At 46.8% G+C, this 20,041-nt stretch overlaps 1 protein-coding gene across 1 annotated transcript in view; it reads left to right on the top strand.

The window, feature by feature from the left end:
* The window catches only part of CSMD1 (CUB and Sushi multiple domains 1), a 4,503,734-nt gene that overhangs the window by 1,200,532 nt on the left and 3,283,161 nt on the right, over positions 1-20,041 (top strand). The gene's annotated exons all lie outside the window — the stretch shown is intronic.

Here is a 20,041-nt window from a genome sequence, read left to right as displayed (position 1 = left end):
CTTGAATACCAGGGGGTGATTGAAACAAGCACCTCACAAATGAACAACCCTTTGTTTCCTGTCTCCAAACCAGACGATTCATATCGTCTAGTTTTGGATTACAGACACCTAAACTCTTGTTGCCAAACATTTGCAGTACAAAACTCACACAGTGCAGCACTAATGAATAACATTGTGCGCAAAAAATATAAAACAACATTAGATATTTCAAATGGTTTCTTCTGTCAAAACAATGCACCAGAAAGCAGGTATTTGACCGCTTTCTCCAGTATGGGGGCCCAGGGGCAATTTTGTCGTCTCCCCAGGCCCAGGATTATTTTCAGCCAGGGTAACAGAATTACTACAAATGTATGATGATGAGACATTATCTTATGTCGATGAAATCTATTTTACAGACGATGACCTAGAGACACACTTGAAAAGAGTGAACAAAATTATACTTAGTTTCGCATCTGAAGGGTACAAATTCAACTTTAAAAAATCGCGTATTGCCCACCTCACTGTCCTATTTTTGGGATATGAGTTATCAAGTGAAGGCAAAAGCCTAGCAGACAACTTCTTAGAGAAGTGTGCAGTACTACAAGCTCCAAAAACACTGAAAAACTTACAATCAATTCTAGCTTTCCTGAATTTCGGAAGAACTTACATTCTAAACTACGCAGAGAGGGTTAAACCCCTCTACGAATTAATAAAACCTAATTTCAAACCAATTAATTGGACACAAAAATTTTACGATCAATACAAACAGACATATTAACTAAAACAAAACTGCAAACACGCGCAAACGAACGCAATCTTATAATCCGACTCATCCCAGGAAGATGCAAATTTACGTACCTGACCTCTAATGAGGGAGAAACAGTACCAATAGCTTATAAATCACACTTGTACACACAAGCTGAAATGAAATTCAGTTCTACTGAAAAAATTTTGACTGCGGTCCAAACTGCTGTAGCAAAAGAAAGAGCCCTCGCACAAGGTAAAAGTATAATAATCGTTACACCGGTACCTGCCCTAGAGGCAGTAACAAGAGCCAGCATTCCAAATGCTAAAGCTTTACATCCGAGATGGATACTGTTAGATCTGGGGGTCTCTAGTTGGCAGAGGTAGGTACCACTGTCCAAATAGGGACCCTTGCTTCTAGTCAGGGCAAGGAGATAACCCTCTGAGATAACCCCTGCTCACCCTCTAGGTAGCTTGGCACGAGCAGTCTAGGCTAACCAGAGGCAATGCGTAAAGTATTTGTACCAACACTCACAGTAACACAGTGAAAACACCACAAACTGACTCCACAACAGTTTAGAAAAATAAAGGTATTTTTAATCTAAACTACACAAGACCAAAACGACAAAAATCCAACATACACAGTTCAAGAATATGGTTTCAAAAAGAGTTCTTAAGGTTGCGTTAGAGTTCTCTACTGATGCGTGAAAAGTTCACAGTTGCGTCACGTTTACTCACAGTACCTTTTAGATGCAACAAAGTTCCAAAAGCAGAAGCTGGTGCGGTGGAAAACAAGCGATGCTTTGCTCCTGAGACCCTGGGGAGGCGATGCGACAGCCCCGCTGCAGCAGCAGGCGTGTTGCGATGAATCCGGTCTGTATGGGGAGGAAGGCCCCTTGTATGGATTCCGGTGCGTTGGTTCTGTAGGAAGTCTGTTCTCGCAAAGGCACGATGTGACGATCTCGTAGGGGCTGCGACGATCTCCGGGGCGACGATGCGCGGTCCAGCGGGCATCCTCTCTCTCGCAGCTCCTCGATGCGTTGATTCTGCGACGATGCTCGCAGCGGCGTGATGCGGTCCGCAAGCAAGCGGTGCGGCGATCTCACCCAGCGACGACAGGCTCTGCGACGATACTCGCAGCGATGTTTGATTCTCCCGCACCGGTCTGGTGCGTCCCGCAAACGAAGGATGCGACTTCTCTGGCAGCGGCGTCAGGCGCTGCGACGAGCTCGACCTCCGTAGCGGCGGGAAACTTCTCGCACTGTCGGGGATGCGCTCCGCAAGCGAGCGATGCGACACTTTTCAGTTTCAAAAGTCACTCAAGCTTAGTTTCCAGCTTCCCAGCACAGGTACAACCTCCAGAGGCCCCACAACTGGATCAAGCACTCTAGGAGGGACAGAACTCTCACAGCAGAGTTCAGGGAAGCTGGGGGTGAAGTCCTTTTGTTCCTGGGACTTCAAAACAGGGAGCCAGCTCTACTCAGGCCCTTGGAGATTCCTTCAAGACAGGGGACACAGCTCAGCAGCAAAGTCCTTCCCCTCTCCTTGGCAGCAAAGCAACAGGTCAGTCCAGCAGAGCAACGGCAGGACAATCTTCCTTCTTCAGTTTCAGCTTTCTCCTTGGCAGAGGTTCCTTCTTGATTTCCAGGATGATCTAATTTTCTGTTGTCAGGGGTCCTGTACTTATACCCCTAAAGTCTTTGTTCTCTTGGTGCATGTGGGCCCTGAGCCCGGTCTGAACCAGTTCTGGGTGGATCCTGAGCACTTTGTTTTGCTGGCTGCATCTTTCCTTTCAGAGTGAGGGGCAGGGTCCTCAGCCGCCCAGCAGGGGGGCGGAGCCAGCATTGTGGAAGGCAGGCACAGCCCTATTCAGCCCAGGTGCTAACTCCTCTCACCACTCCAGTTGAAAATGCAGTCATTCAGCTTAGTGCTGATAGTGCTGACTCATCCAGCCTCCTGGGGAATTCCCCAGCCCCTGTCACTCTCAAACCAGACAGTCAATACACAAACAGGCCCAGGCACACAGAAGGGTCAGACAAGAGAACAGCAACTTTCTAAAAGTGCTGTTCTCAAACACAGGATTTAAAAACAACCTTTCCTAAAAGATGTGTTATTAAATTCTGAGTTCAGGGATACTAGATACTTATGTCAAATCAAATCAAATTTAGCTTTATTCGATTTATCTGCAGAAATCATAAAAGCATACAAGTACATTTTATACAACAAATTTAAAAAGTTTTCCCCATCGAGTAGGTTTTAAAAAAAAAACTATAAAACAGTTTTCCATATGTAAAAAGTCAATGATGAAGATATGACCGGCGGCCTCATGTTAAAGCGTCTAGTAAAATTTAAACATGTAAGGCTTACATCAAAGAATTTCTGTATTTCATCACTGACATTAAAAAACGAGAAACAACAAAGATGACATACACCTCATCTAACAAGAGTAACTTCAAATAAGCATTTTTACATGTTCTTATGCCCCAGCGTTTAAGCAGAGGTAAGAGGAACAATTTCCTTGGGGCAGAATACAGATTACAAAAAAACATAATATGAATATTACTTTGTAGTGAATGATCATCGCATGGGCAAATTAGATTCGGCGAAATCCAATCATTTTGTTTTGGAAGAGTGACCATACGGAAGAAAGTGCCTAAACGCAGCCTGGTAAGAAGCATACGAGGATAAGGTGCAGTTTCAGTCCTGAGATACAATTGTAAACCTTCAATAGGGGTAATTTTTTGGTAACTCAGGGTGGTATTTTTGAGTTTCTCGGTGTCCCATCTAACGCTTTCCAGGTGTGTGATTAAAAGTTTTTTGAGAGCTGGCCTAGACAAATGTTCTAGAGACTCTGGGTCATCATAGTATTCAGGATGTCCAATTTTAGAGAACATCAGCCGGACGTGTCGTAGCCATTTGATTTTGGATGCAGCATCCAGGTTCATACAATCTGTGATGAGTTCTCTATTAAATTGGCATTCCATAGTGGTCCAGATTTTGTGCCAAAGCAAGCACGGTGATAGCTTTATAGTGTCGCTAAGGTATTTGAGGCCAGTCTCAATGTGGGTAATAAAAGTTGAAGTAAATTCACTCACACCTAGTAAATAGCGAATAAAAAGATTCTCACAAATTTGGAGTGAGGACACATTTTCAGAGCCCCATAGGCCTGCTCCATAAGTGACTGTCGCTACACACTTGGCTTGGTAGATCTGTAACATCTCGGGAGTTGGTTTGCCCCCGATTTTAGCTGCAAAAGTTCTCAGGGCCCCAATAGCACGGGTAAAGGCAAGCTTCCTAGCAGATACTGCATGTTTCCAAGCTCCTTTCCTCTCAAAAACAACACCCAAATAACTAAAAGTGTCTGTACTCTCAATTCTTTGCTCGTCGAGATATATCGAACATTGTGGCCTTTTGTTTTTTTGGGTGCATGGCATGGAAAAAGTTTTGGAGATGTTCACTTTCAGATTTCTTTTCCCCATGTAGGATGAGAATTCACTTACCGCTCTCTGCAACCCTAGCTTAGTCCTAGACATAATTGCCGCGTCGTCGGCATATAATAGGATGGGTACAGGCCTACCATTGATGGCTGGGTAGTCACTTTGCAGATTTATTAAGTGCTCTACAATAGAGTTAATATAAAAGCTAAATAGAAGGGGCGCAAGTATGCAGCCTTGCCTGACCCCTCTATTTATGGCAAATTTCTGAGTACATTGCCCCTGGATCCCGAACCTCACTCTGGCACCGGCATCTCTGTACAGTTCTTTTATGAATACGACGATGATAGGGTCCACCCCAATAAGTTCCAATGTTGACCAGAGCTGCAGATGATCCACACAATCAAATGCTGAGCTAAGGTCAACAAATGTGACAAACAGGTCCCCTTTTTTGGCCTCAGTATATTTGGAAATCAATAAGGACAGGTTTAAACATTGTTCCTGGGTACCCAATCCCTTTCGGAAGCCATATTGGAGTTCCGAGATGACCTTTTTTTCTGTCTCCCAGTGCTGAATTCTCTTAAGGACGATCCTTCCTGCGATTTTCATGAGGCCGTCTAGTAACGATATAGGACGGTAGCAAGCAGGATCGTCCCTATTTCCCTTTTTAAAGATGGGCACTACAATTCCGTCTGACCAGGTGTTAATTAAGCCGCATTTGTTTCCCATATTTAAAACGTTAGTTAACAGGGGAGCCCAGAATTCCAGATTTATTTTATAGAGATCCACTGGTGTGTGGTCGGGGCCAGGGGCTTTCCCTGGGGGGCTTTCCCTGATTGCATTTTCAACTTCTACGGTGGTAAAGACCAGATCAATTGGGTATGGGGATACTGGGGGGTCACTTAACTGATAATCCTGAGTTGATTTATTCAAGGATGAGATTACCTTTTGTTGATTCTGGGTGTCCCCCTGGCTGTTGGTGTAAAGTTTGCCATAGTGTTCTACCCAGAGCTCTGCCGTGATTGCTACATCTATGCAATTGTCAGTATCTTTTGTGTTGTATACTGATCTTATAACTGTCCAGAAGAGGTTAGTGTCCTTATTCCTGGCAGCTTCCCCCAAAGCTTCCCAGGCCTCCCTTTTCATAGTTGCTTTCCGATGATTAATTTCCCTCTTATACTCTCGTCTGGCCTGGGAAATTTGAACCTTGTTTTTCGGAATGGTATTTAAAGCTTTCTTCAAATTCTTTAGGGCAGCTGTACACCTAGAGTCAAACCACCCGCATGCGTGTTTCCCATTCTTTTTGTGGCTCTTGGTTAAAATATTTTTTATGTACAGCTGGATATTAGCGAAAGCTGCCATAATCGCGTTAGGATCAATATCTTCTTCTAAGCAGACAAATATGTCTGCAAAGCAAGATGATATGAAGTTGTGAAAGAAGATTGTGGGGTTCAATTTCTCCCACTTTATCACATAGCCGTTTATCTTTGTTAAGGTGACCTCTAGTGGATAAAGTGGACCGCTAGATTCCTTTGCTTTCTCCTCTGAGAGCCTAACCCCAAAGGTAATAGGGTAATGATCGCTCATTGGGTCATCCCCTATCTCCCAAAAAGTTATAAAATTGGGTTTAGTGGGGGATATCAGTGCAAAGTCGATTGTAGTTTCACAGCCTCTTCCATTATATGTTGGGGCAAAGGGAACTGGGGGGGAGCATGCCTGATTAATGAAGGTAAGATCAAAAGAGAATATAATACTGTTAAGGAGAGACCCCAGATTGGTGTGTGAGAAGTGGAAAGGGCCATCCTCCTCATGATCTGTAAGGCCGCACAAACCTAATTCAGAAAATGGGCAGATGGCACAATTGAAGTCTCCCACCCAGAGAACTGTATGGTCTCCCGTGTTTTGATCTCTCACTTTATGGATGTGGTTTGACATTTTGTTCAAAATCAATTCCATTTCATTTACTGGCATATTGTTATAAAAATTCACCAGTATGACCTTTTGTGTGGTGCCCCATTTAAATGAAAGGATTTGGAAATATTGGTCAGAGTGGAAGTTATATACCTTTATATCCCCTACATTCGAGGTGTATATGCACAAACCCCCTTTATTGCGACCCTTTGAAGAGGGCGCAGCGGGTGAATGGAATGTTCGATACCCCATAATGTGCCTTTCCTCTGCAAGCCAAGTTTCTTGCAGGCAAAGTATGCCATGCTTCTGCACGGTCTCCAACCAAGGTGTGTGCATGATCTTATTGCCCAGACCTGCTACATTCCAGGATAACAGTGAGTGCTTTAATTCGCTAACTTCCTGATGTGTTTGGCCCCCGTTCCCCGTTACGTCTACCGGGACTTGGGAATGTACCCTATCTAGATGTTGTGTGGCCCGCACTGAGAGGGGGCGCTGAACAGGGCAGGGTTGTTCCACCACCAAATGGTTCTGATTGTTAACAATAAGTGGTGATTTATCACTACTACTGGCATTCATTGAGTGATTTTGGTCACTCGACCGAGGTGGGAGATCGACGATTCCCAGTCAATCCACCTGATCTAGGCATTCAAACCTGTTCCTAGTGGGTGCTCCTTCCCACCAGTTGTTAGTGGGTTGCCATCCCTGCCCATGCCCCTTCCCTCTCTGATTGTGGGCTATGGTCCAGGCCCCAGGACACTCTACTACCTGTTTTGGAGGGTAAAAAAAGATAAGGGGTTTAGTGACAATGGCTTGTTCAGTCGCATATGGATCCCATGTGGTGATGAGATGGGCTGTATGGGGGTCTGCAAATGACACCACGATGCAGTCTCCTGGTATCGATTTGTAAGTGCGACCCACCCATGGGACTCTCCTGGCCATTAGGACCCTACCCCTGTTGGTGTAAGGGAGCTGCCTGTTGACATTTAGCCAGTAGATCACTTTGTTCTTTAAGGACCACTGGGTTTCCACAGTGTCAGGGTCAATCGGAGGTACCCCAGCCAAGATAACAACATAGGGCCCGGCCTCAGGGGGGAGGTCAATATAGCCTCCGCGAAAGTTCTGATAATTTTGGTGTGGGTTAGGTATACGCTCTAAAAGGGGAGTGATAGGGTAGCTCGCCTTCTGGTCAGCTCTAGAAAAAGATTTGGGCTGCACCTGTTTTTTGGAAGGTTTTTTCTCTGATTTTGGTGGATTGGATGATGGAGGAGCAGCGACATTTGCAATTGTCCGGGGTTTAGGAATTGGAGTAGGTTTGGGTAATGGGGGGGGGTAAAGGTGAGGGCAAAATTAAAGGAACAAGGGGGGCCTCCTTAGAGACTGGAGCCGTTTGGATGCCAGTGTTAGAGGCTGATACAGGTTGGATGCCATCATTACTAACCTGGGGGGCACCCTCAGTGATATGAGGATATGTTGCTTCTAGCTATTTTAGGCTAAGCGTGGCCAGGGATACTAAGGTTTTATCCATTTCAAGAAGGTGGTTCTCAATGCGTGACAGTCTGAGTTCAAAAGGTGTCAATAGTTGTTTTAACGTAACCCAGACTGTTTTGAGAAAGTCTTCATCATCACCCGCTTTATCAATGTCCCTCCCTAGCTCATTTTGCCCTCCCCTTGTTAAGTTATCACCAAGGACGGTAGGATTCTCTAAAACGGGGGCAGTAGTAGAGTTAAAATAAGTAAGATTGCTATCACCCCCTGTTAACTGAGTAACTGGAGGTGATGTTTGTTTAAACTCCCCTGTGTTGGGCAGAGTTCTTCTATGATTGAAAAACTGCTGCCTTGCAATTTTTGCTTTCTTGCGAGCGTAAGCAAATTTTGCATTGTTTTTCTTTTTCAGACCTTGGCGATCTAGGTGTTTGCTTTTTGCTACAGAAAAGGAAGGGGCAGAAATGTGCGGCAAAGTGATAGGGTTTCCCTGTTCAGTAGGCAATTGGCCCTCACTAGGTTTGGAGGTCATGGGTGAGAAGATAAAGGAAGAATCTAATGGTAGTGGAGAGGAGGAAGGGGGGGGTGATGAACGTAGGCGAGAATCAACAAGGGGGGGGGGCATGAAGCCTGTTGGGGGGATACAGCAAACGCAATGTTTCCCAGGGAAGATTTTTTGGAATTAGCAAATGTTTGGGAGAGTCTGCGCGCAGCGTCTAACTCGATTGAAACCCTCTTCTGCATTTTTGTGATTTCCGCATCTATCGCCAAGTTTGTTTTTACAAGAAAATCGTCCAAGGTACCATTTGGCTTGGTTAAACCCAGCGCAGTCTTACTGCGACTCCCCCGAGTACACATAATGTGTGACAGTTATGATTTCTGTAGAGTACTCACTAATCTCAGAGTCCAGGCCCGATGACAGTGGCAAGAACCAAGGGAGGTGGGCCAGGCCAGTCCTCTTAGTCCTCGAACGGCCTCAAACGGTCCCGCCCTTGTCCCGGGCTTCTCCCGGCGCCCTCCCGCGCGCTCCCGCGCAGCGGGGATGTTACTTCACTTTTATGCCTATGAGATTGGTGGATGAGGGGGTGGAGCCGGCAGGGAGAGCAGCCCAGGTGGTGACGGGCGCGCGGGGACTCCTGGTCCTTGGAGTCCCCCGCTGCAAGCTCGCAGCCCTGCCGGTCAGTGGGAACGCCCAACCCCTTGATGGAAGATGCAGTGTGGCGGCCGCAGCTAACCGCGCAGCGGGACCCGCGAAGCGGGTCCGGCCAGTAGTAGCGGCAACAGCGGCAGCAGGCAGCAGGGTTACCAGAAATCCGAAGGTGAGGCTAATGTCCATGAATTTTGCCAAAAGGAATCCGCTTGCAGGGTTTTCCGCCGCCGATTAAGAAAGGTAGGATGGGGGTGGAGCCGGCAGGGAGAGCAGCCCAGGTGGTGACGGGCGCGCGGGGACTCCTGGTCCTTGGAGTCCCCCGCTGCAAGCTCGCAGCCCTGCCGGTCAGTGGGAACGCCCAACCCCTTGATGGAAGATGCAGTGTGGCGGCCGCAGCTAACCGCGCAGCGGGACCCGCGAAGCGGGTCCGGCCAGTAGTAGCGGCAACAGCGGCAGCAGGCAGCAGGGTTACCAGAAATCCGAAGGTGAGGCTAATGTCCGTGAATTTTGCCAAAAGGAATCCTTATGTCCTATCTTGTTCCTATGGGAAGAAATGCTGTTAACCACTGTAGCCAGCATCCCCCATGTTAATCTATGGAGCAAGATAGCCTTACAGTAGTGAAAAACGAAAATGGCTGCCATTCACTACCAGAGCATGTCACCTGCACTAGTACATGCTCTACCTTTTACATACACTGCACCCTGCCCAGGGGGGTACCTTGGGCCTTCCAGAGGGGTGACTGATGCGCACAAAAAGGGAAGGGTTAGGTCTGGTCAGTGGGGACACTGACCAGGAGGACATGGCAGTTCTAAACTGCACACAGGCACTGCAGTGTCAGGCCTGAGACATCATTTTAGGGCTACTCCTGTGGGTGGCACAATCAGTGCTGCAGGCCCACTAGTAGCATTTGTCATCACCAGCCCTGGCACACCCAGTGCACTTTACTAGGGACTTCATGGTGATACAAATATGCCAAACATGTATATTCAATCAGAATAACAATTTACATAGAGAGCATATGCACTTTAGCACTGATCAGCAGTGGTAAAGTGCGCAGAGTCCTATTGCCAACAGCCACGGGTCAGGAAAAATAAGGGAGGAAGAAGCAAAAGGTTTGAGGATGACCCTGCAAGAAGGGCCAGTTCCAACACAACCCCCTTCCAGCCTAAAGCCAGGGTAGACCAAACGATACCTTGATGGGATTTCCTGCTTAAGGCGATAGAACACGGAAACTGGCCCACACAGCAGGGCAGTCCTGTTCTACGCCGTCCTAAACCCAGTTGGATCACTCTATCCATACTCTCAGAGTCCACCATGCCAATCCATGTGGAAACCTTCTCTTCACCTGTGGACACCACCTGTGCAGCACCTAACCTTAATTTACTCACAGGTGTGTCCCAACAGACCGACAGCAAGCCACAGTGACCACCAACAGTGATCAGGGATGAGACCCAGGCCTCACGCCTCTCATGGCTCTCAAACCCCTGTGGCATCAGACGGTGGGGGGCAGTAGCCCCAGGTGCTTGGCACCCTTTGTCCACTCCCTCTCTTGTCAGGTCAAGTCTGACACTCTGGCACTGACCCACCAGTCCTGGACCTGTATCCAGCGGCTGGACAGGAGGCTGTGGTGGGCTTCCCCACACCCGGTCCTCCTCTTCCTTGGGGCTCTGTACCCTCCCATCTGGAGCGGTACCCCCTTCTAGAGTAGCCAGGGCACCTGTGGCAGGTGTCCCGCACCATTCATCCACCAGTTCAGGGGTGCTATCCTGCAACTGGTTTTCCAGGTCAGGGGGGATACCCCGGGCCTGGCCCTCAAACCTAGGCTCCCAAGCCTCCAGGTCAGACAACACCTGAACCTGGCTTCCCCACCCAGGGACTAACCCCTGCAGTGGAACACTTGCCTGGCGCACCAGGACTTCACTCACTGAGGTGCCTATACTGGTAGACAGTACCCACCTGGCCAACACAACGGTGTGGCCCAGTCCACCCCCAGGGTGAGACTCCTGCCCTCCTTCCAGGGGCAACCCTGTCGACCAAGACAACCAAGAACACAACTTTCCTTCCAGTCCAGGACCTCCCTCCAGCAACTGGTCTCCCAACCTAGGGTTTAACCCCTCAGGTTGTACCGGGGTCAGAGGCGAGGACTCCCTCCCTCTGCACGCCCTTCCAGAGCGCTTCACCCTCCCTACTGGAGGGGTACCCCTGGGAACCATATTGGTCAGGACACTGGTTACAGATGTCCTTCCTTCCAGGTCAGGCAAATCCTGAACCTGGTCTCCCAACCCAGGGACCAAAACCTGCGGTTGTGCATTTGCCTGGCACGCCAGGACTTCTGGGGGCTCACATAGTACCCCCTTGAGGGTGACACACAACTCAGGTGTCCTGTGACAGTCTGCCTGGCGCAGATCTCCCGACCCCTGTCCACCTGACAGTGCGCGAAGATCTCCCAGGACAGGAGTGGTGTCACCATGGTCACTCACTGGGGACTCAGCCATTCTGACTGGTCCCTGACCCACTGGTTCTCCCACTGGGGACTCCTTCCCCCTCTCACCCCTCAGTCTGGACTTCGGTACCCTCCTAAATGGAGCGGCACTGCCAGACACCAGAACTGATGGAGGCCTGGTTACAGGCACTCCCCGTTCAACAGACACTAGGAGATCCTCCTCAAATGGCCTACTAGTACAGTCTAGGTCCCCAACCTGGTGTTCCCTCAAGGAACCCTCCAGGCCCTGAGACTGGGTTTCGGGCACCGTGAGACACACCGTCCCACACTCACTCCTTCTCCACTGAGACCGAACATGAGCCCCTACACCCCTCCCACTACACTGGGACCTAACTGGGCTACACTGAACCTCTTCCACCTCACAGGTCTGGAAGATACCTAAGCCACTCCTTTTGGGATCACTCCCCAATGCCTCCTCAGACTCTCTTAAATCCACCAAGAGGTCTGCCTCCAACGCAAGCTCTCTGGGATCAGAGAACTCACACTCCACCGGGTGTTGGCATAGCTCTGGAAAACAAGGACTTAAAATATGCTCTCCAACAAATGAATCACACAGCCCCCCACAGTTGTTAACCAAGCTACCCTTTGCCTCACCCTCCAGTGCCTCACACAAGTACCCCACACCACTCTCCTGAGACTGGCAAGACAGTATCTGACTGTCTCTGTCACACAACCCACATTCTTCTGGCTGGTCTTCACACAAACACACCAAGGTTTCTACCACGGGGGAACCCCTCTCCCTGTACCTCTCATCTAGAGTCAGTAGAGTGTCCCTCCCACCACTAGGAATATGGTCCCCTGTGCCAGTCCCCCAATCTACTTCAGGGACACTGCACTCCACTGGAACTACATCATAAACCTGAACCCCCTGGTGTATGTTGACCCCCTCCCTCAAGTCAGGCGCCACATCTCTGGGTGTTTGTACCTTTCTCTCAGCACTAGATATCATAAACATGCTGCCACCATCTGAGCTGGACTCCACCTCCAACTCAGCAAAGCTCCTTCCTTGAGCATCCCATTTTTCTTTCTGGGCTAAGGCCCACCGGATCATACCTTCCTTGTTTAGCCGGTCTAATTCTCTGCACCTTTGCTCAGCAGCAAGGAGCCACTCATCTTTCTCTTCGTCACTGTCAGAGAAGTCCTCCTCCTCAGAATCATCTGCTAATGTTGCTTCCCAAATTCTGGCCTCATGGGAATACAGGCATGCCTCAAGATCCCTCCTTGTAGAACCTTTCTCCATGGGCAGCCCCCTCTTCTTGCAAAAGGCTTTTATCTCCTCTTTTGTGTAGATGCACAGGTGGAAAAAGTTGACTTCCATTTTGGCAGGATTTTACAGGTGCAACACTAGCCAGAGTCTCAATATCCAAAAATACTTCCAGGAGGACACCGGAAAAAACAAACAGTATGTGGTGGCGTAGTGGTCTGCACTCACTAGTGATGTACACCAATTACTGTGGGTCAAGTACAAATACAAGTTCAAATCCCACCGCCTGACCACCAATGTTAGATCTGGGGATCTCTAGTTGGCAGAGGTAGGTACCACTGTCCAAATAGGGACCCTTGCTTCTAGTCAGGGCAAGGAGATAACCCTCTGAGATAACCCCTGCTCACCCTCTAGGTAGCTTGGCACGAGCAGTCTAGGCTAACCAGAGGCAATGCGTAAAGTATTTGTACCAACACTCACAGTAACACAGTGAAAACACCACAAACTGACTCCACAACAGTTTGGAAAAATAAAAGTATTTTTAATCTAAACTACACAAGACCAAAACGACAAAAATCCAACATACACAGTTCAAGAATATGGTTTCAAAAAGAGTTCTTAAGGTTGCGTTAGAATTCTCTACTGATGCGTGAAAAGTTCACAGTTGCGTCACGTTTACTCACAGTACCTTTTAGATGCAACAAAGTTCCAAAAGCAGAAGCTGGTGCGGTGGAAAACAAGCGATGCGTTGTTCCTGAGACCCTGGGGAGGCGATGCGACAGCCCCGCTGCAGCAGCGGGCGTGTTGCGACGAATCCGGTCTGTATGGGGAGGAAGGCCCCTTGTATGGATTCTGGTGCGTAGGTTCCGTAGGAAGTCTGTTCTCGCAAAGGAACGATGCGACGATCTCGTAGGGGCTGCGACGATCTCCGGGGCGACGATGCGCGGTCAAGCGGGGATCCTCTCTCTCGCAGCTCCTCGATGCGTTGATTCTGCGACGATGCTCGCAGCGACGTGATGCGGTCCGCAAGCAAGCGGTGCGGCGATCTCACCCAGCGACGACAGGCTCTGCGACGATACTCGCAGCGATGTTCGATTCTCCCGCACCAGTCTGGTGCGTCCCGCAAACGAAGGATGCGACGTCTCTGGCAGCGGCGTCAGGCGCTGCGACGAGCTCGACCTCCGTAGCGGCGGGAAACTTCTCGCACTGTCGGGGATGCGCTCCGCAAGCGAGCGATGCGACACTTTTCAGTTTCAAAAGTCACTCAAGCTTAGTTTCCAGCTTCCCAGCCCAGGTACAACCTCCAGAGGCCCCACAACTGGATCAAGCACTCTAGGAGGGACAGAACTCTCTCAGCAGAGTTCAGGGAAGCTGGGGGTGAAGTCCTTTTGTTCCTGGGACTTCAAAACAGGGAGCCAGCTCTACTCAGGCCCTTGGAGATTCCTTCAAGACAGGGGACACAGCTCATCAGCAAAGTCCTTCCCCTCTCCTTGGCAGCAAAGCAACAGGTCAGTCCAGCAGAGCAACGGCAGGACAATCTTCCTTCTTCAGTTTCAGCTTTCTCCTTGGCAGAGGTTCCTTCTTGATTTCCAGGATGATCTAATTTTCTGTTGTCAGGGGTCCTGTACTTATACCCCTAAAGTCTTTGTTCTCTTGGTGCATGTGGGCCCTGAGCCCGGTCTGAACCAGTTCTGGGTGGATCCTGAGCACTTTGTTTTGCTGGCTGCATCTTTCCTTTCAGAGTGAGGGGCAGGGTCCTCAGCCGCCCATCAGGGGGGCGGAGCGAGCATTGTGGAAGGCAGGCACAGCCCTATTCAGCCCAGGTGCTAACTCCTCCCACCACTCCAGTTGCAAATGCAGTCATTCAGCCTAGTGCTGACTCATCCAGCCTCCTGGGGAATTCCCCAGCCCCTGTCACTCTCAAACCAGACAGTCAATACACAAACAGGCCCAGGCACACAGAAGGGTCAGACAAGAGAACAGCAACTTTCTAAAAGTGCTGTTCTCAAACACAGGATTTAAAAACAACCTTTCCTAAAAGATGTGTTATTAAATTCTGAGTTCAGGGATACTAGATACTTATGTCCTATCTTGTTCCTATGGGAAGAACTGCTGTTAACCACTGTAGCCAGCATCCCCCATGTTAATCTATTGAGCAAGATAGCCTTACAGTAGTGAAAAACGAAAATGGCTGCCATTCACTACCAGAGCATGTCACCTGCACTAGTACATGCTCTACCTTTTACATACACTGCACCCTGCCCAGGGGGGTACCTTGGGCCTTCCAGAGGGGTGACTGATGCGCACAAAAAGGGAAGGGTTAGGCCTGCTAAGTGGGGACACTGACCAGGAGGACATGGCAGTTCTAAACTGCACACAGGCACTGCAGTGTCAGGCCTGAGACACCATTTTAGGGCTACTCCTGTGGGTGGCACTATCAGTGCTGCAGGCCCACTAGTATCATTTGTCATCACCAGCCCTGGCACACCCAGTGCACTTTACTAGGGACTTCATGGTGATACAAATATGCCAAACATGTATATTCAATCAGAATAACAATTTACATAGAGAGCATATGCACTTTAGCACTGATCAGCAGTGGTAAAGTGTGCAGAGTCCTATTGCCAACAGCCACGGGTCAGGAAAAATAAGGGAGGAAGAAGCAAAAGGTTTGAGGATGACCCTGCAAGAAGGGCCAGTTCCAACAGATACAATGGGTTAATTCTCTTGCTGCTTCAGACGTAGTATACTAACTTAAAAACGCAAGAATTTCTCCAATTCGAATATGAATGTCCTCTGCCGACTGAGATCATGCCTCTCGAACATTACGGCTGTATAATATATACAGACGGTTCAGCACAACCCACAGTTGGGGGTAAACAAGCATATAGTGCTGCATGCGCGATTGTTAAAGGTCGTTGGCAGGAAGGAAAATTTAGACCCCTGGTCACTAAAACTCAATCACTCGGAGACTGTACAGATCAGCGAGCTGAACTACAGGCTTTTAAGATGGAGCTTGAAAATACCGATCGCAAATTCCCCACACTAATAGTGTGCGATTTGTATTATTGCGTCCAGTCTTACAATGAATACTTGCAGAACTGGGTTCAAAACGGTTTCAAAGATGCAAAAGGTGGTACAATCAATAATAAAATGCTTTGGGAACAAGTAGTTCTTTTACAGAAAAAACTACAAAAGACTCACGTGATTCATACACTGAGTCATCAACGTGATGGTGTTCACGTTGCAGGGAATTCATTGGCTGATGAGGCCGTGAAGGCAGCTGTGCAAACGGCTTCCGTAGCTGCCATTACCCGGTCAAAAACAAAAATAGACAGCGACATAATGCAAGCTGTCGGTGCTTCAGTAAAAAACAGTGGTAAGACACTCCCGAAAGGCTTTCCAGTAAAGTACTCATACAAAACTGATGCAAATAATGTTCCATTTGCTGTAATCCCTGGAGTGGGGGATAGGGCAATTCCAAACATGGAACATAGGTTAGGACTAATTTTTGCCGCACATGAAGGGCTCGCTTCTGCACATGCTGGTGTTTCCGCCACAGTATCATTATTAAAACAGAGATATTGGTGGCCACGCATGAGAAAACAGACTAGAAACTATGTTTTAGAATGTGTAATATGCCAAAAAATGAAGGTATCAACAGTGAAACGACCCGCACAGACACCCCTTCTAATCTCAGATAAACCATTAGCATGTGTTTACCTGGAACACTGTGGTCCCTTACAAAGGGATGGCAACTATAAATATATCATGGTCGCAGTGGATTCCTGCACGAGATTCATTTGGATGTGGCCCCAGCGCTCGGCTCACGCCAGAACTGTTATATTGCGTTTAGCTCTCGAGCTTACAAGGAGGCCTTGGCCAGCTTGGGCATTGCATTGCGGTACTCTAGTCCATTCCATCCTGAGGGAAATGCGGTAGTGGAGAGAAAAAACCGTGACATAAAGCAATCTATAACAGCGAGGGTATTAGGTTCGGGTGATGGGTGGGTCAAACATCTAATAAGTATCCAACGTAGTCCTAATAATCTGCCAAGACATTCTCTTAGTGCAATCACTCCGTATGAACTTTTGTTTGGTACAAGAATGATAATCGAAGACCTCGATAGTCAGACTTCAGTGGTGGAACAAAAACCCTTTGATATCAAAGATCGTTTGGCTGTTTTACAGGACTTAAATGAGACAAGAAGAAGTCTAAGTAACGCAAAGATAAAGCCAACGGCCACTGAAGAAAAACCACCTGTTCCAGCAAGACCTGTCTGGATTCCAAAGATTGGGGATCTGGTCAGAGAACAGATCGCGGTGAAGAAGGAATTCGGGCCTTCTTACAGGAAAGCAGTACCTGTCTTAGCAATCAGCGGAACAAGATTAGTAGTACTACCGCCCCTTGCTGGTAATAAGGAGAACAGAGTTGTATCAATCGACTTGGTAAAACCACAATCATGTGGCCAATAATAAGTAGTAGGCCCAGTGGACTACCAAGATGTAGCAGAAGACCAAACTTTGCTACAATTCAAGAGGTTCAAACTGAGAGCCTAATCACATTTGATAAACTTGCAGTGAATAAAGAAGGACTATGCAACAAAGCCATGGAACTTTTGCCTCTTGAAACCCAAATTGCAACAGTTCATCATGAAACACCTGTCTACAATGATGTAGCCTCTGACTATACTAATACGACAAAAGAAGAAGCAACTACAAAGATTAATAAGAATCCTGAAGCAATTCCAACAATTGACAGAACTGCATCTGGCTCCTTCATCAATTTCGATGACTTTTCTGAAGATCCAAGTGAACATAAAGAAAAGCCAGCAAATAAAACTTTCAAAGAAAAAATAACTGAACTTTTTCATCAACTTGGAGAAACATATCTGATTTCACCATGGATTGAATTGTGGATTGTATTAGGTGTACTTTTCGTCCTACTCTGGCTCATTTTGGTTTTAAGCTTGGGAAGAATGATTGATGGAAAATACAGTACAATGGACACAGCAAGTCAGAAAATCAACTTGGTTCTAAAGCCTCACAGATCTTCTCACATTGAAAAAAAAAGAACTATCATCAGTAAACATCACAGCCATTCCTATACCTGGTGGTGTAGCATAGGACGCTACTGATTACAACATCTATGGCCCGGTTGAACTCTTGAAATATCTACATCAGTTCAAGGTTTCTTTAAGTGACTTTGTATCACCTAGCACTTTCTCTGATGATTGGGACTTTAAAAATATTAATAATATGATGTCAGATTTAGAAATGTCAGCAAAATTTACAGAACATGATTATTCAGAAGGTTCATCAGATTATGAAGAAATGTATTGCTTTAATCATTATGGGCACGACTATTTGCATAAATCTAATAATCCTAGAAATGTTTTCACTTACAATCAATAGGAACATTGTCCAACACCGCCAAAAGGCAGCTCGAAAACATTTTATGGGAAATTCCCATACTTCTCAGAGTTTAATAACACTGATCCAGAAACGTTTTATTTTAAGATTATGAATAAGACAGGAATGAAAAACATGTAGACAAATATTAAACTGATTTATTCTGCAACATTTTATGAAAAATTGTCTACATTTGGTTTTGAATTTTGGAAAAACAACATTGAGACAAAAACTGTCTGGGGTGCAAAAGACTGGCAGGTACAAGATTTAGAATCATTATTCAGAGCCTGCATGATCCCAGAACAAATAATGTTCCTGAATGACACCATTCAACAAACAACCTGTCTTGGTCTAGCCAGGATAAAGGACTTAAACAAACCATCTGTACCAAAGCCCATACCTTATAGTAATAGCACTACAGATGTGGAGATAGACGAATCCCATATTTTACACCAAAATAGAACTAATCCTGATTAGAGAAAATGGTTGATCTGGCCCACATACACTAATAACTGTCAAGATAGATTCCTGAACAACAAACAAGGGTTCAAACAGAACAGGCCAGACCCAAGATATTCCCAGAGACAACATCCAGGGATAATAACATCATACAGTGTAGGAAAACTATGCCTCGAATGGCTACAGAAATCCACACTAACTGAAATTAAGCAACACTTGACTTTACTTAAAGAAGGTGCTGACTTGTGAGATTCCTTAATGGGACCTCGCAAACAGAGTCAAAAACGTTTCATATACGCCGGTATTTATGCTGCTTATAACGAAGCTTGGAAAGTAACACAAATTGAAACTGCTGAAAAAACACGAGAAATTGATTGTATCAATTTAGAAAAAACACTGTCTGTAGTGGACAATGGGTTAATGACTCTGTCCTCCAGAATGTATTCACTGGACAGTATTGTATCATCTGCTTTTGATATAATAGAACAGGATATGCTAATGTTACAACATGGCCAGTCCCAATTACGTTCTATTGAACAGTTAGGCTGGACGTTACAAATTCTCCGTTTAGGCTACGTGCCATGGCGTCTAATCAACACAACGTCATTATTTTCTGTCTTTAACCTTACAGATAAACAAATCTCTTTGGCACAAAGAGGAGCAGACTATACGGTGCTGAGCATTGAAAAACTAGAAAGATTACCAATGACAGTCTCCGAAAGACCTGTCATTGAATGGATAATAAATGGCACCATTACAATTCCGATAACGACTTTTCAGTTTAATATTGCCAAAAGCACATACCAGCGGGCCTGTATGAAAGGTTGGGTAAAGGATACATCAAGTCAACCTGGAATTTACCTTACACACACAGATGTTGGAGTGGGGGGAAAAAGAGGTATTTCTTAGTGGTAACAACTGTAAAAATTCACTGAGCGGTACACTTCTGTGTCAAGGAATTATCTTGCATGGAGCCTGCGAAGGTTCATCAAATAACCTTTCATGTCACCTGCACGTATGGCATGGTGCCAGGAACGGCCTATCTCATCAGTGTTACATCCAGGGTCACTTGCTGTATGCAAGTATTGTATCCAAACAGCAAACCAGACAAGGAGGCAACGATATGGCCTTCTCTGAATATCTCTTCTATTCAAATTGATACTTTAAGCAGAATGAAGTCCATTCTTTTACAAACAACTGTGCCTTTAACCTCGTCTAAAGAAACGTATGATCTGCAAGTCGCAAGGACAGCAGCACAGATACATGCATTATTATCAACAAATTGCCCCGTGCATTTCGTAGAAATGTTAAGTCAAATCTTAAACATGTCTGATACCAGTGGCATCGCACATGTTTTTAAGAACATTTTTTCGGGACTGTTAGCACCCTTTGAAGCAGTCCTGAGCATCTTCCCGAATTTCGTGCACTCTGTGTCCGGCGGCCTGCCTCCCATCTTGGGACTCGTAGCAGGAATCTTATTTTTGTTCCTTCTGCTCCGATATGGCAAGTCCAGTCACAGACAAAACTCAGGCTACAATGGAAGAAACGCTCCTAGCAATGCGATACCGAAATCGGATTACTAAAGTCCTCGGCTTGGCTCGGCTAAGAGATCTGAATACTACATGGTTTCTTCCATTCAGACCAATCTGGCAAGATTGCATCCTACCTGTTCTACGATGCCTGCTCTGTGGAGAAGAATGCGTGTTAGACGTCTGTCTCACACTCCCATCAGCAGTACCTATGGATATCGATACTTTGCTTGG

The sequence above is a fragment of the Lissotriton helveticus genome, chromosome 6 (genome assembly GCF_964261635.1).
Source record: "Lissotriton helveticus chromosome 6, aLisHel1.1, whole genome shotgun sequence".
Lineage (NCBI taxonomy): Eukaryota > Metazoa > Chordata > Amphibia > Caudata > Salamandridae > Lissotriton > Lissotriton helveticus.
Note: the sequence above shows the minus strand (reverse complement) of the source record. Positions and strands in the feature narration are given on the sequence as shown.